Source organism: Symphalangus syndactylus, chromosome 18 (genome assembly GCF_028878055.3).
Source record: "Symphalangus syndactylus isolate Jambi chromosome 18, NHGRI_mSymSyn1-v2.1_pri, whole genome shotgun sequence".
Classification (NCBI taxonomy): Eukaryota; Metazoa; Chordata; class Mammalia; order Primates; family Hylobatidae; genus Symphalangus; species Symphalangus syndactylus.
The window spans coordinates 100,584,056-100,596,760 of NC_072440.2; the positions used below are offsets into that span (position 1 = coordinate 100,584,056).

Genomic DNA, 12,705 nt, shown 5'->3' on the forward strand with positions numbered 1-12,705 from the left:
CAGCCACTAAATGCCTCAGCAGATAGACCTTTGAACCTAGTTAAGATAAAATCTACAGTGCTAAGTGATATAACCGTTTCTCAGCTCTAAAGAGTGAATTAAGAAAGCAGAAAGAGACTGAATTTGCTAACAAATCATATCATTTCATGGGAAGAATGTAAATGCTGTTTGCCTATAGCCATTCACTTTGGCACGTGCCTGTTGCCTGGAGCATAACACAACCCCTTTCATCGCTGACCTAGAACCTGGGGTTGGTGAGGAGAGTAACTATACTCTGAGGACTTCATTCGTCTCACATTTCCCCTATTCCACAGTGTCCAGTGTATGCCAGACCCACAGAAAGGTCTCAGAAGACTTGTTGAAGGACTAATGGGTTGATTGGCTAAGTCAAGCTATCACAGGAAAGGGACAAGACACTTAGGAGGGTTATTGTCGATCTCCTAGATTCAAATACATGTTCCTGTGTACTTAGGAAAGCGAAATTGAATTTTCCTTTAATCTAAAGCATAACATTAATATAATACATAACAAAACCACATACACCTAAAAGGAGCATCAAAGATGTAAGAGGAACATTATGCCCCTCTGAGGGTACCATGGGAACACTTTCTTGTTTTTTTTTTTTTTGAGACAGAGTCTTACTCTGTCGGCCGGGCTGGAGTGCAGTGGCACAATCTCAGATCACTGCAACCTCTGCCTCCCAGGCTCAAGCAATTCTCCTGCCTCAGCCTCCCAAGTAGCTGGGATTACAGGCGTGTGCCACCATGCCCGGCTAATTTTTGTATTTTTAGTAGAGACGGGGTTTCACCATGTTGGCCAGGCTGGTCTCGAACTCCTGACCTCAGGTAATCTGCCCGCCTCAGCCTCCCAAAGTACTGGGATTACAGGCATGAGCCACCACGCCCAGCCAGGAACACTTTCTGAATAACCTTCTGGTCTCTGCATCCCTTGTTCCTTCTGTCTCATCAAAGGAGCTGTGCAGCTGTAGCTCAACTGTTCCTTTCTAATGCAAGGGTAAATACAAATCAAAAAATTGTTTTGCATTCTCTCTCATGCAATAAGGGAAAGAGACTGCCTTCCTCCCCCTTCTCTAAGAGCATGTACTGTAGTATACGTGTCACTGTAAATTCTTTCTCTGTCCCTTTGAGATGTTGTAAATCTTTTGAAAAGCTAAATAAGCCTGTGGCCACCTGTAAAACTCAGGAGTGTTTCCTAAGAGACCTGGAGGCCGCCTCTTTGAAATGTAAACATCAGGGAAGACAGCACCCCATCTCCTAACTTCCAGGAGAAGGTAAAAGAGAGCCTATCTGGCAGGAGACTTGCTCCAAGATGCAAAACTATCTCCTGTCTAGATGGATTTTTTTTCCCTCTTGAGTCTTGGGTAAAAGCAATTAGCTAATGCAGATTACCAGGTGAATTCAAGATGAACTGAGAAGGATAAAGGGTGCCGTCAAGTGCTCTTACTTGAGGACTAGTTATGGTTCATCTTCAGAACATGTAAGCAATGGGCTGTATTTGCTTGGCTATAAAAAAGGGTGAATTTCTCTCTGTCACGTTATTATTACTATCATCCATCCCTCATCCTGTGTGTTCTAAAGGGTGTGAGTGAGGACAGAAGAAAAGTTGGTCATTGGTTAGAGTTCCTCATGCTCTAACAGTAGTTTCGAAATGTCACATTGCAATGTGAATGAAGGTCTCTAATTTAATACAAACTGGTCTCTTTTGATTCATGGCCAAAGGCACAATACTCTTTCCTGTGTAGAATCATCAAGTGTGGTACAGGAGGAAGAACATAGGATTTGACATCAGAAAGGTTGGCTTTGTGTCTCAGCCCTGCCCCTTACTAGCTGCGTGACTTTGTCAAGACATTTAATCATACCAAATTTCAGTTTGATTGTGTCAAGGAGATCTCTTGGATTCCTTTCATTGTTGCTTTTCATACAATGGAACTTGGGTGCTCACAATGTGCTGCTCTGTGGGGAGTGCCAAAAGGCTGTGGGCCTCCAGTCCTTGGAAAGAAAGCACAGTAGCTGGGTGCGGTGGCTCACGCCTGTAATCCCAGCACTTTGGGAGGCCGAGGCGGGAAGACTGCTTGAGGCCAGGAGTTCAAGACCAGCCTGGGCAACATGGCAAAACCCTGTCTCTACTAAAAATACAAAAATTATCCAGGCGTGGTTGTGCACACCTGTAATCCCAGCTACTTGAGAGGCTAAGGCAGGAGAATTGCTTGAACCCAGGAGGTGGAGGTTGCAGTGAGCTGAGATCGCACCGCTGCACTCCAGCCTGGGCAAAACCAAGACCTTGTCAAAAAGAAAAAAAAAGAAAGAAAAGAAAAAGAAAGAAAGAGAGAAAGAAAGAGAGAGAGAGAGAAGAAAGAAAGAAAGAAAGAAGAAAGAGAAAGAAAGGAAGGAAGGAAGGAAGGAAGGAAGGAAGGAAGGAAGGAAGGAAAAAAAGAAAGAAAGAAAGAAAGAAAGAGAAAGAAAGAAAGAAAGAAAGAAAGAAAAGAAAGAAAGAAAGAAAGAAAGAAAGAAAGAAAGAAAGAAAGAAAGAAAGAAAGAAAAGAAAGAAAGAAAACAGTATAGAGTCATGCAACTGGACAATTATTATGTGTGTATAGGACAATACTAATGCATGATTGTATAGGCCAACTAGTGTTAGGGGTGTGTGTGTGTCTTTGTGTCCATACACTTTCACATTGCCACACTAAAACCAGATTCACCTGCCCAGGCTCCAATGTATGTGAGGTGTTAAAACATTCCTGGGAACATAGCAAGATAGAAAATCTATTTCACATAATCCTGCTTGGAAATAACACCCTATCTAGTTTCAAAAGGAATACTTGGATCAGCTGCAGGGGGAAGGGAGTATAAACCATAGGACACATATTCAAATTAGATCAAGTGGTTGCTAAACCAACAGGTCATGGGGTGCATTTTTCTGAGTGGAGAATAAACATTTCTGGGGAGTGGGAATGGAATTGTTAAGGTAGAAGAGCCAGGGATTGACCCCAGCAATTCCCCCCATCCAGTCTTTTCCCCCATGACTTTCCTTCCAAATATATGTGGAAATATTGGTCCAAGGGGACTCACAAGTTTTGGTTTGGCCCCCATACAAACACACAGACACACACACAGAGAGAGAGAGAGAGAGAGAGAGAAATGGACACTTGTAATTCTGGTTATTGTCTTTGGAACAGTCCATCAGGAAATTCAAGTTCTACACAAGAACAATGACCAGCTCTTTTGTTCTTTTTAAAATAGGGAGTCTCTATTTAGGTATCGGTAATAAGGCATATTTCACCACAGTGCAATGTGGCACAAGATGCATGCATCTTGGACACCAACCAGCAGGATTTTATTATGACATTGCCATTTATCAGGTGGTCCTTTGGGCTGACAGCAATTTACAAAAGGAGCTTACATTTATTTATTTTTTTAAATTTTATTATTATTATACTTTAAGTTTTAGGGTACATGTGCACAATGTGCAGGTTTGTTACATATGTATACATGTGCCATGTTGGTGTGCTGCACCCATTAACTCTTCATTTAGCATTAGGTATATCTCCTAATGCTATCCCTCCCCCCTCCCCCCACCCCACAACAGTCCCCGGAGTGTGATGTTCCCCTTCCTGTGTCCATCTGTTCTCATTGTTCAATTCCCACCTATGAGTGAGAACATGCGGTGTTTGGTTTTTTGTCCTTGCGATAGTTTGCTGAGAATGATGGTTTCCAGTTTCATCCATGTCCCTACAAAGGACACGAACTCATCATTTTTTATGGCTGCATAGTATTCCATGATGTATATGTGCCACATTTTCTTAATCCAGTCTATCGTTGTTGGACATTTGGGTTGGTTCCAAGTCTTTGCTATTGTGAATAGTGCCGCAATAATTGAATACTGCTTTGGAATAGGTATTTCCAAACCCTTTGCAGACATTATCTAATCATTTTGATCCTATAGCAACTTCTAGGTAAGTACTATTATTATTTCTACAACCTGATAAGGAAACACATGTCACACAGAAAACAAAGACAGCTGGGAATAAAGTCCAAGTCTGTCTGTCAGTCCCTGACTTCAAGGATGTTATAATCTAGACTAGATAGCTCTGAACCAGAAGTCCAAAGGGTCCACAGATACAAAGCAGAAGCATGAACTTGGATGTGGGAAAATTACATCTTAATTTCACTAACTTCTAACTGAAATGTAGTATTTCTTTCCATTATAAATATAGGTAACAAATGGCAATAGTATTAATGATACCCACGACCACCACCTCCAACAACAACAACAAAATAACAGATGTGTTCACACCACATCAAAGTTGATGCAGATATTGCAAGATATTACATAAACTCATCATTACTTAAAAATTGTGCTTGTCAATTGCAACAAAAGCCAGAATTGACAAATGGAATCTAATTAAAGAACTTCTGCACAGCAAAAGAAACCAACATCAGAGTGAACAGGCAACCTACAGAATGGGAGAAAATTTTTGCAATTTACCCATCTGACAAAGGTCTAATATCCAGAATCTACAAGGAACTTAAACAAATTTACAAGCAAGAAAAAAACCAAACAACCCCATCAAAAAGTGGGCAAAGGATATGAACAGACACTTCTCAAAAGACATGTATGCAGCCAACAAACATATGGGAAAAAAAGACTCATCATCACTGGTCACTAGAGAAATGCAAATCAAAACCACAATGAGATACTATCTCAGGCCACTTGGAAAGGCGATGATTAAAAAGTCAGGAAACAATAGATGCTGGCGAGGCTGTGGAGAAATAGGAATGCTTTTACGCTATTGGTGGGAGTGTAAACTAGTTCAACCATTGTGGAAGACAATGTAGTGATTCCTTAAGGATCCACAACCAGAAACGCCATTTGACCCAGCAATCTCATTACTGGGTATATACCCAAAGGATTATAAATCATTCTACTATAAAGACACATGCACACGTATGTTTATTGCAGCACTATTTACAATAGCAAAGACTTGGAACCAACCCAAATGCCCATCAATGATAGACTGGATAAAGAAAAAGTGGCACATATACACCATGGAATACTATGCAGCCATAAAAAAGAATGAGCTCATGTCCTTTGCAGGGACATGGATGAAGCTGGAAGCCATCATTCTCAGCAAACTAACACAGGAACAGAAAACAAAACACTGCATGTTCTCACTCATAAGTGGGAGTTGAACAATGAGAACACATGGACACAGGGAGGGGAACAACACACACCAGGGCCAGTCAGGGGGTGGGGGGCAAGGGGAGGGAGAGCACTAGGACAACTACTTAACGCATGCGGGGCTTAAAACCTAGATAACGGGTTGATGGGTGCAGCAAACCACCAGGGCACATGTATACCTATGTAAAAAACCTGCACGTTCTGCACATGTATCCCAGAACTTAAAGTAAAATAATTTTTTTTAATTGTGTTTGTTATTAAACCTACTGCAGGAGCAAAAACACTGAAGAAGTCAGCCCTCTGAAAACCAAGGGCAGGGTGCCTGCCTACCACTGAGTCTTAATCAGCACAGCAGAGAATTTCTTCCCCTCCCCGTCCCACATCATCAAGCTGACTAGAACAAGAGCAGCAGAACAGGAGAGTGACACGCAGAAAGACACTCTCCAAGGTGTAGTGCAGAGGGTAGGTCCAAAGCTGATGTCAAGCAAGTAGTCCTCTGACAAACCAAACTGCACCCTAAAATATGAGGTACTTCCGCAGGAAGTGATGGCTGTGCTGCACGGAGGGCAGCAATAGCAACAATGAACTTCAAGCCTAGCCCAGCTTCTACCTAGAGTAACTCAAGCCCCCAACAGCAAAAGCCTACCAGTAGAAAAAGCAGAAACAGCACCATTTCCAGAGGGAAGAAAAAATGGTGTTCATTTCCACAGTTCTACACAAGATGTCCAGCTTTCAAGAGAAAATTATAAAGCAAAGAAAAAGGCAAGAAGAACACACTTCCAAGAGACAGCAATACTAACTAGTCTCAGCTATGACACAGATGCTGGAACTATCCGACATGGACTTTTTAAATAAAAGTTATGCTTAATACGTTGATGTCTCTAATTGCATAAGGTATACAATGTAACAGATGAGATGAGGTGTGCAGTAGATGGGGTCAGATGAAAACCTTCACAGGAGACAGAAGAACTGGAAGCACCAAGTCAAAATGTCAGAAACGAAACTGTCCTAACAAAGGTGAGCAACGGCCTCAGCGGGCTCCTCAGGAAACTCAATGCAGGGATGAAAGAATCACTGAAGCTGGAGGTAGGTAACAGAAATTACCCAAACTGAAACACAGAGGAAAACGGAGTGAGAACAAAAAAAGAAACCAAACAGGAATGGGGCATCGAAGAGCTGTGGGTCGATATCAACATACGTGAAATGGAATCTAAGGAGGCGAAGAGAAAGAGAGAAAGAGTAGGGCAGAATAAACAATAAATAATAGCCTAATTAAATAGCCTAAAATAATAGCCTGAATAAATTAAAAATAAATAATAGACTAGAATTTTCTAAAATTAATTACAGACACCAAACTATAGGTCCAAGAAGCCCAGAGAATACCAAACAATCAAGTAGGTTAAATGTCAGCACACACTCACACATGCACACACACAGAGGCATTTGCTATTTGAAATTAAAATGAATTTAAATGAAAACAAAATTTTATATTTGAAATTAAAATAATAAAGGCAAAGAGAACATCTTGAAGGCCGCCAGAGAAAAGGCAAATTATATAGAGCAACAAGGTAAGAATTACAACAGACTTCTCATCAGAAACCACATAAGACAGCCAGAGAGCAAATATTGTAGACTTTGCAGGTCACATGGTCTCTGTTGCACCTGCTCTACTCTGCCATTAATTATAGTGCAAAAGCAGCCATGGACAAGATATAACCAAATGGGCATTTTGGTTATAACCAAATGGTATAGATATAACCAAATGGGTAAAAAGATATAACCAAAAGATATAACCAAATGGGCAATTTGCTCCAGTAAAACTTGATTTACAACACAAATGGCAGACCAGATATGGCCCATGTGTCATTGTTTACCAATCCCAGGTCTAAAGCAAAAACAGTAGCGATGCTCTGTATGTTAATTGCATATGTGGAAGTAAAAGCAGACAGGATTGGAGGAAAGACTTGGGAATATATGATTGTAAGATCTTCCCCCTTTACGTAAACTGCTATAATTATTATTTTAAGGTAAATTATAATTTTTTCCACTTTTTTAAAATTTTACTTTAAGTTCTGGGATACATGTGCAGAACATGCAGGTTTGTTACATAGGTATACATGTGCCATGGTGGTTTGCTGCACCTATCAACCCATTAGCTAGGTTTTAGGCCCCACATGCATTAAGTATTTGTCCTAATGCTCTCCCTCCTCTTGCCCCCCATCCCCGACAGGCCCTGGTGTGTGATGTTCCCCTCCCTGTGTCCATGTGTTCTCATTGTTCAATCTGGACATAGGCATAGGCAAAGACTTCATGACTAAAACACCAAAAGTAATTGCAACAAAAGCCAAAATTGACAAATGGGATCTAATCAAACTAAAGAGCTTCTGCACAGCAAAAGAAACTACCATCAGAGTGAACAGGCAGCCTACAGAATGGGAGAAAATTTTTGCAAGCTACCCATCTCACAAAGGTCTAACATCCAGAATCTACAAGGAACTTACACATATTTTAAGATAAATTATAATTAAAGATATGAATTAGAGGTATTTTGAGCAATCACTAAAAAGTATTTAAGAGATATATAGAATAAATCAATAGGGAGATAAAATAGAATCATGAAAGTAGTTAACCCAAGTGAAGGGAAAAAAAGAGAAAAAAAAACAAAGAACAGATAGCACAAATATAAAACAGCTAGGCCAGGCACAATGGCTCATACCTGTGATCCCAGCACTTTGGGAGGCAGATGGCTTGAGCTCAGGAGTTCGAGACCAGCCTGGGCAACATGGTGAAACCCCATCTCTACCAAAAATACAAAAACTTAGCCGGGTGGGGTGGCACGCATCTGTGGTCCCAGCTACTTGGGAGGCTGAGGTGGGAGGCTTGTTTGAACCTGCGGAGGGGGAGGTTGCAGTGGGTCAAGATCATGCCAGTGCACTCTAGCCTGGGTGACAGAATGAAACTGTCTAAAAATTTTTTTTTAATAAAACAAGTAGTAAGATAGAGGATTTAAATCCAGCTATGTCAAAAATCACAATGAATATACCAGTTAAAAGACAGAGATTGTCAGATTGGATAAAAAAGCAAGACCCAGCTGTATAATGTCTACGGGAAACCTGCCTTAAATATTAGCACGGAACTGTGATGTGGATACATGACTCTATGCATTGGTCCAAACTCACAGAACTCTACACTACAAAGAATATTACTGTTATAAAAATGTTAAAAACCAAATGGGATGTGGTAGTAAAGATGGCATGCAGACTGACAAGTGAATCTCTCGGTATCACACATGAATCTCATAACTACACCAAGGAGAGCAGAGTAGAAAGGAGCTGGCCTAAGTGACTCTGGCAAAAAGTGTTTCAACTGGGTGCCATAAGGCAGAAGACAAAAAAACTGTACAGCAAACCCACAAAATCCCTGGGTACAAAAAGTCGGCCCTCTGTATCTGCAGGTTCTGCATCTCACGAATGCTGTTATTTGTCGACCTGCAGTTGGTTGAATCCGTGGATGTGGAACTGGTGGATATGGAGGGCTAACTGTACTTTATTTGGGTACTAGGATTGAAAAAATAAGTAAATCAATTTCAGATAATAGGAGCAGAGTTTCTCATTGTTGGAGAAAGAAGTTGCAAATAAGGAAAGTGGGAAGGTAAATGTACCTTGTGGTCTGAATTGGAGTCAGATATAAACTCGTGGATTTTAAAATATAGCAAGATGATAGATTAGATGGATGGATGGATAAAGTAGAGGTGCATGTGTGTATTCATGGTTCCTATAATAAATATATTTTCTCTTTTCCACTGAGAGGGACTAGAAGCAGTGACACCCCACTAGCAGTGAGCACACAAGCACCTCACATCTTGGTTTTCCAATAAAAAGGATCACTGGAGAACTGACTGATTCCAGGGCCAGAGCAGACAAAATGCCACATGAGCCTGGAGGATCTTGTGGTAAGGAGGTGCCAAAAAGAAAAGAAAAGAAACAAGCGAGCAAAGATGTTGAAAGAACACAGGAGATTAGATTAGAACCAAAATAAGTTCTAAGATATAAAAATCCGTACTGATATAAATAATAACTGAATAAAATAATGAATGGTGAAGATGCTACTTTTCCTTAAAGAAGAATTCCAGTTAGTACATGTAGAAAGAAAGAGGGAAACAAAATCACTAGAATGCCCCATTAATCACTACTGCAGCAGGATCCACTAAGGGAAACTAAGGCAAATGGATGAAGGTAAAGAAAAGAGGGGATATTAACATAGTCTCAAATATTTCTAGTGATTAAAAGGGAAATTACAGTGGAAAACCTGGGAGACATCCCTTTAATCAAGTGTTCAGGGTTGACACCTCCAGCACGGCATGTCTGCACCACGTGCCCAACAGGCACTGAAAAGGGCACGTGCCTTTGTGGCTTTCATCCCAATGACACATAATCGTGAAAACATTATACAAACCTGAATTGAGGGACCCTCTAACAAGGTAACTGACGAGCATGCTTCAAAAGTGTCAAGATCATGAAAGACTAGGAGAGAAGAGGGAACTGTCACAGCTTGGAGGAGACTGCAGAGGCATGACAACTCACCACATTAAGGATCGTGGATCAGACCTTGGACCAGAAAACCTACACTAGTAGAAAAACTGGCAACATTTGAATCAATTCTATGGCTTATTTTAAAAAAAATAATAACTGGCTCAACATTGCCACATAGCCTACTATCACATGATTGCTAAAGTCCCAGAAGCTTGAGGAGTTTGGGAGGGGGAGGAGGGCTGACAGGGTGCTGGGGTGGGAAGAGAGGCTGAGGCTGCTCTTAAACAGATGGGATCTGATCCAGACCTGGAGGAGCTTTGGATGACAGCCAGGATAGATGAGCAGAGAAGAGATGGGGGGCAGGGGAGAGCATGGCTAGGAGTAACAGTGGAGCAACATGTTTAGCAAACCTTAGGTAATGGGAAAGTTCAAAACGTATTTAGGATTCACTTGCAGGTTATCAAACAGCCCTATGGGTTTGTTGAGCTGTTAATACGGGAAGACAGACGGAGACCGATTCGTCATGGCCTCAGATGGCAGCCTAAGAGGAGTTAGCATTTTGTCCTGAAGGTCCAGGAAAGCCATTAAAAGCTTCTAAGCAGGAAGTAAAACATTATGAAACCTATGTTTTATTAAATGAATCTGGCTCTGGCAGACATTTCATATGCCGGGCAGCAGCTGAGGTAGAAAGGGCTTCTGATGGTCCAGATGGTTGGTGATCAGGTCAAGCTATCATCATGAATTAATTGCCATGGAGAACTGATGAAGGGACAGTGCATTTCCATCATCTTGAGTCTATGAGAATGGATCACTCCAGCAATAATGCCGCCAATCACCACACAGGCTCAAGGTGGGGCCACAGCAGCCTCTCTGCAGTGTGTTAAGTCCTGATCCCGCCCTGTGAGATGAGAGTCCTTGTAGCTTTATCTCTTAAATGTCCTTCTTGGATTTAGGAAAGCTGAATCTTCATTTGTTTCCACATTCACCCATAAAAGAAGGGCAAGAAATCCAGGGAGAAAAAAGTGATTCCGGGATTGTGCCCATGTGTTTCCCTGCCAGGAGCCCTGGAGTGTCAGACCACGCTGGCTGGCTATTTTGAGAAGTCTCTGACAGCCACCTTTTCCCAACTCAGAAACAAAACAGAACAAACAAAAAAATCTATCACTTTAAAATCCCAGTGGAATTGCGCTTCCTATAAATGTGTTTTTGCTGATTGTTTTTGCATGATTAATGGTTCCCAGGGTTACATAAAATTCTAGGGACCCCTCTTTCCCATGGAGAGGGAAAGAGGATCAAGTCAGGAAAGGGTGAGGGGGCCCAGAGACAGACGTCACCTACTTCCAACCGTGCTGTGGGCTCTCTCTGGGTCCTGGTTTGGGAATTGAAGTTTCTGTACCTATTGTTCTCATCCCTCTAAAAGGAATTAGGCTCTGAGGATAACTGTCAGCATCCAACTTGGAGAGTTCCCTGTCCCTGAAAATACTCTCAACATCACAGGCTGGCCCATGCATCTAATGGCAGTTCCTTAGCATTCCCCATGTTTGTTTGTTTTTGTTTTGTTTTTGAGACGGAGTCTCGCTCTGTCCCCCAGGCTGGAGTGCAGTGGCATGATCTCAGCTCACTGCAGGCTCTGCCTCCTGGGTTCACGCCATTCTCCTGCCTCAGCCTCCCGAGTAGCTGGGACTACAGGCGCCCACCAACACGCCCGGCTAATTTTTTGTATTTTTAGTAGAGACGGGATTTCACCGTGTTAGCCAAGATGGTCTCGATCTCCTGACCTTGTGATCCGCCCGTCTCTGCCTCCCTAAGTGCTGGGATTACAGGTGTGAGCCACCGCACCCAGCCACGCATTCCCCATGTTAATAAAATATTGGGGAAAAAAATTATTGTCTACATTAGAATTTTACAAATGTGGATCATAGTTTATCATTCTTACAAGAATTCCTTGAGAAAGCATCCAGTTACACTGAAAAGCTGGCGAGACCTGTCTAAAAGCCCAGAGCGAACCAGCAAATGGAGAACAGAATCAAAACTCCCCATCTTGTTGCACGGCTCCAGTCTCCCCTAATTCCAGTCACTGCCCCCTTCAGCAAGCCAGGGCCTGAGAAGCCCGATGGGGGACATGTTGACCTGCGTCACCGGGAAGCTCTGGAAGCATCGTGATTCCCCACCCTCTCTGCCTGCCCTTTACCTTAGCTTTCAGAGGAAAGTCTCATCTCCCCATCAGAAGGTACATTGTCAGGACCCGGCTCAGCTTCCATTAACTTCAGATAAAGGCCCCTGCTCATGGGAACCTGGGTCTCCTGGTGGATTCTCTTTTTTCTTCTGATTTTCTAGTTCTCAGCAGGCTGGGCCACCGCTGGGTAGCTGCTGTTAGGACAGGCGTGGCTGGCCCCGGTCTTGCCCTTCATCTCTCTTCCCTCCTGTTCCTTCCCTCAGGCCGCCTCCTCGCCTCCCATCCTCTCCCCCTCTCCAGCTTGCTCTCATCTGTGCCCTGCGCATGGGCTCTCCTGGGAAAAGCCATTGTTGGGTGGCAGGATTCTGATGCCCCCCACGGGGACTGTGACATCAGCATTTGGTGGTGCTCAGAGGAAGAGAGAAAGAGATGAAGAGGAGTGAGCAAGGCTTCAGGAGGGGGCACGCAGGAGACCAGCCCTGGATTCAGACTTGAGCCTGGTCCACACCAGAGGCCGATAGAAGGCTTGGATTACAGCAGGGGCAGGTTTGTTCACGAAATCAAATTTCTCTTCACTGATTTCTGAATTCACAGCAAGCTAACTAGAAGAGATTTTTAATTCAGAATGCTGCCCTCCAACAAACTGAGAGAAACATTGAGGGAGAGAATTAACGGAAATTTGATGTATCTACTGAATTTGATATTGAGATTTTTGTAATAAATGTTGTTGAATAAAAAAGGCATCAAGCCCCTATATATGAGCTCTTTGAAATGCCTAAATCAGAGGGATAAAATGAT

General features: G+C 42.5%; 1 protein-coding gene and 1 long non-coding RNA gene across 5 annotated transcripts in view; one reads left to right on the plus strand and one right to left on the minus strand.

The window, feature by feature from the left end:
• Positions 1 to 12,705, minus strand: part of LPIN1 (lipin 1) — a 149,025-nt gene that overhangs the window by 89,935 nt on the left and 46,385 nt on the right. The window lies entirely within an intron of this gene.
• LOC129467259 (uncharacterized) overlaps positions 1 to 12,705 on the plus strand; it is a 30,839-nt gene that overhangs the window by 14,665 nt on the left and 3,469 nt on the right. The window contains exons 4-5 of the long non-coding RNA XR_010116962.1: positions 5,472 to 5,661; positions 12,171 to 12,453. This is a non-coding gene — a long non-coding RNA (uncharacterized lncRNA). The remainder of the gene's footprint in view (positions 1 to 5,471; positions 5,662 to 12,170; positions 12,454 to 12,705) is intronic.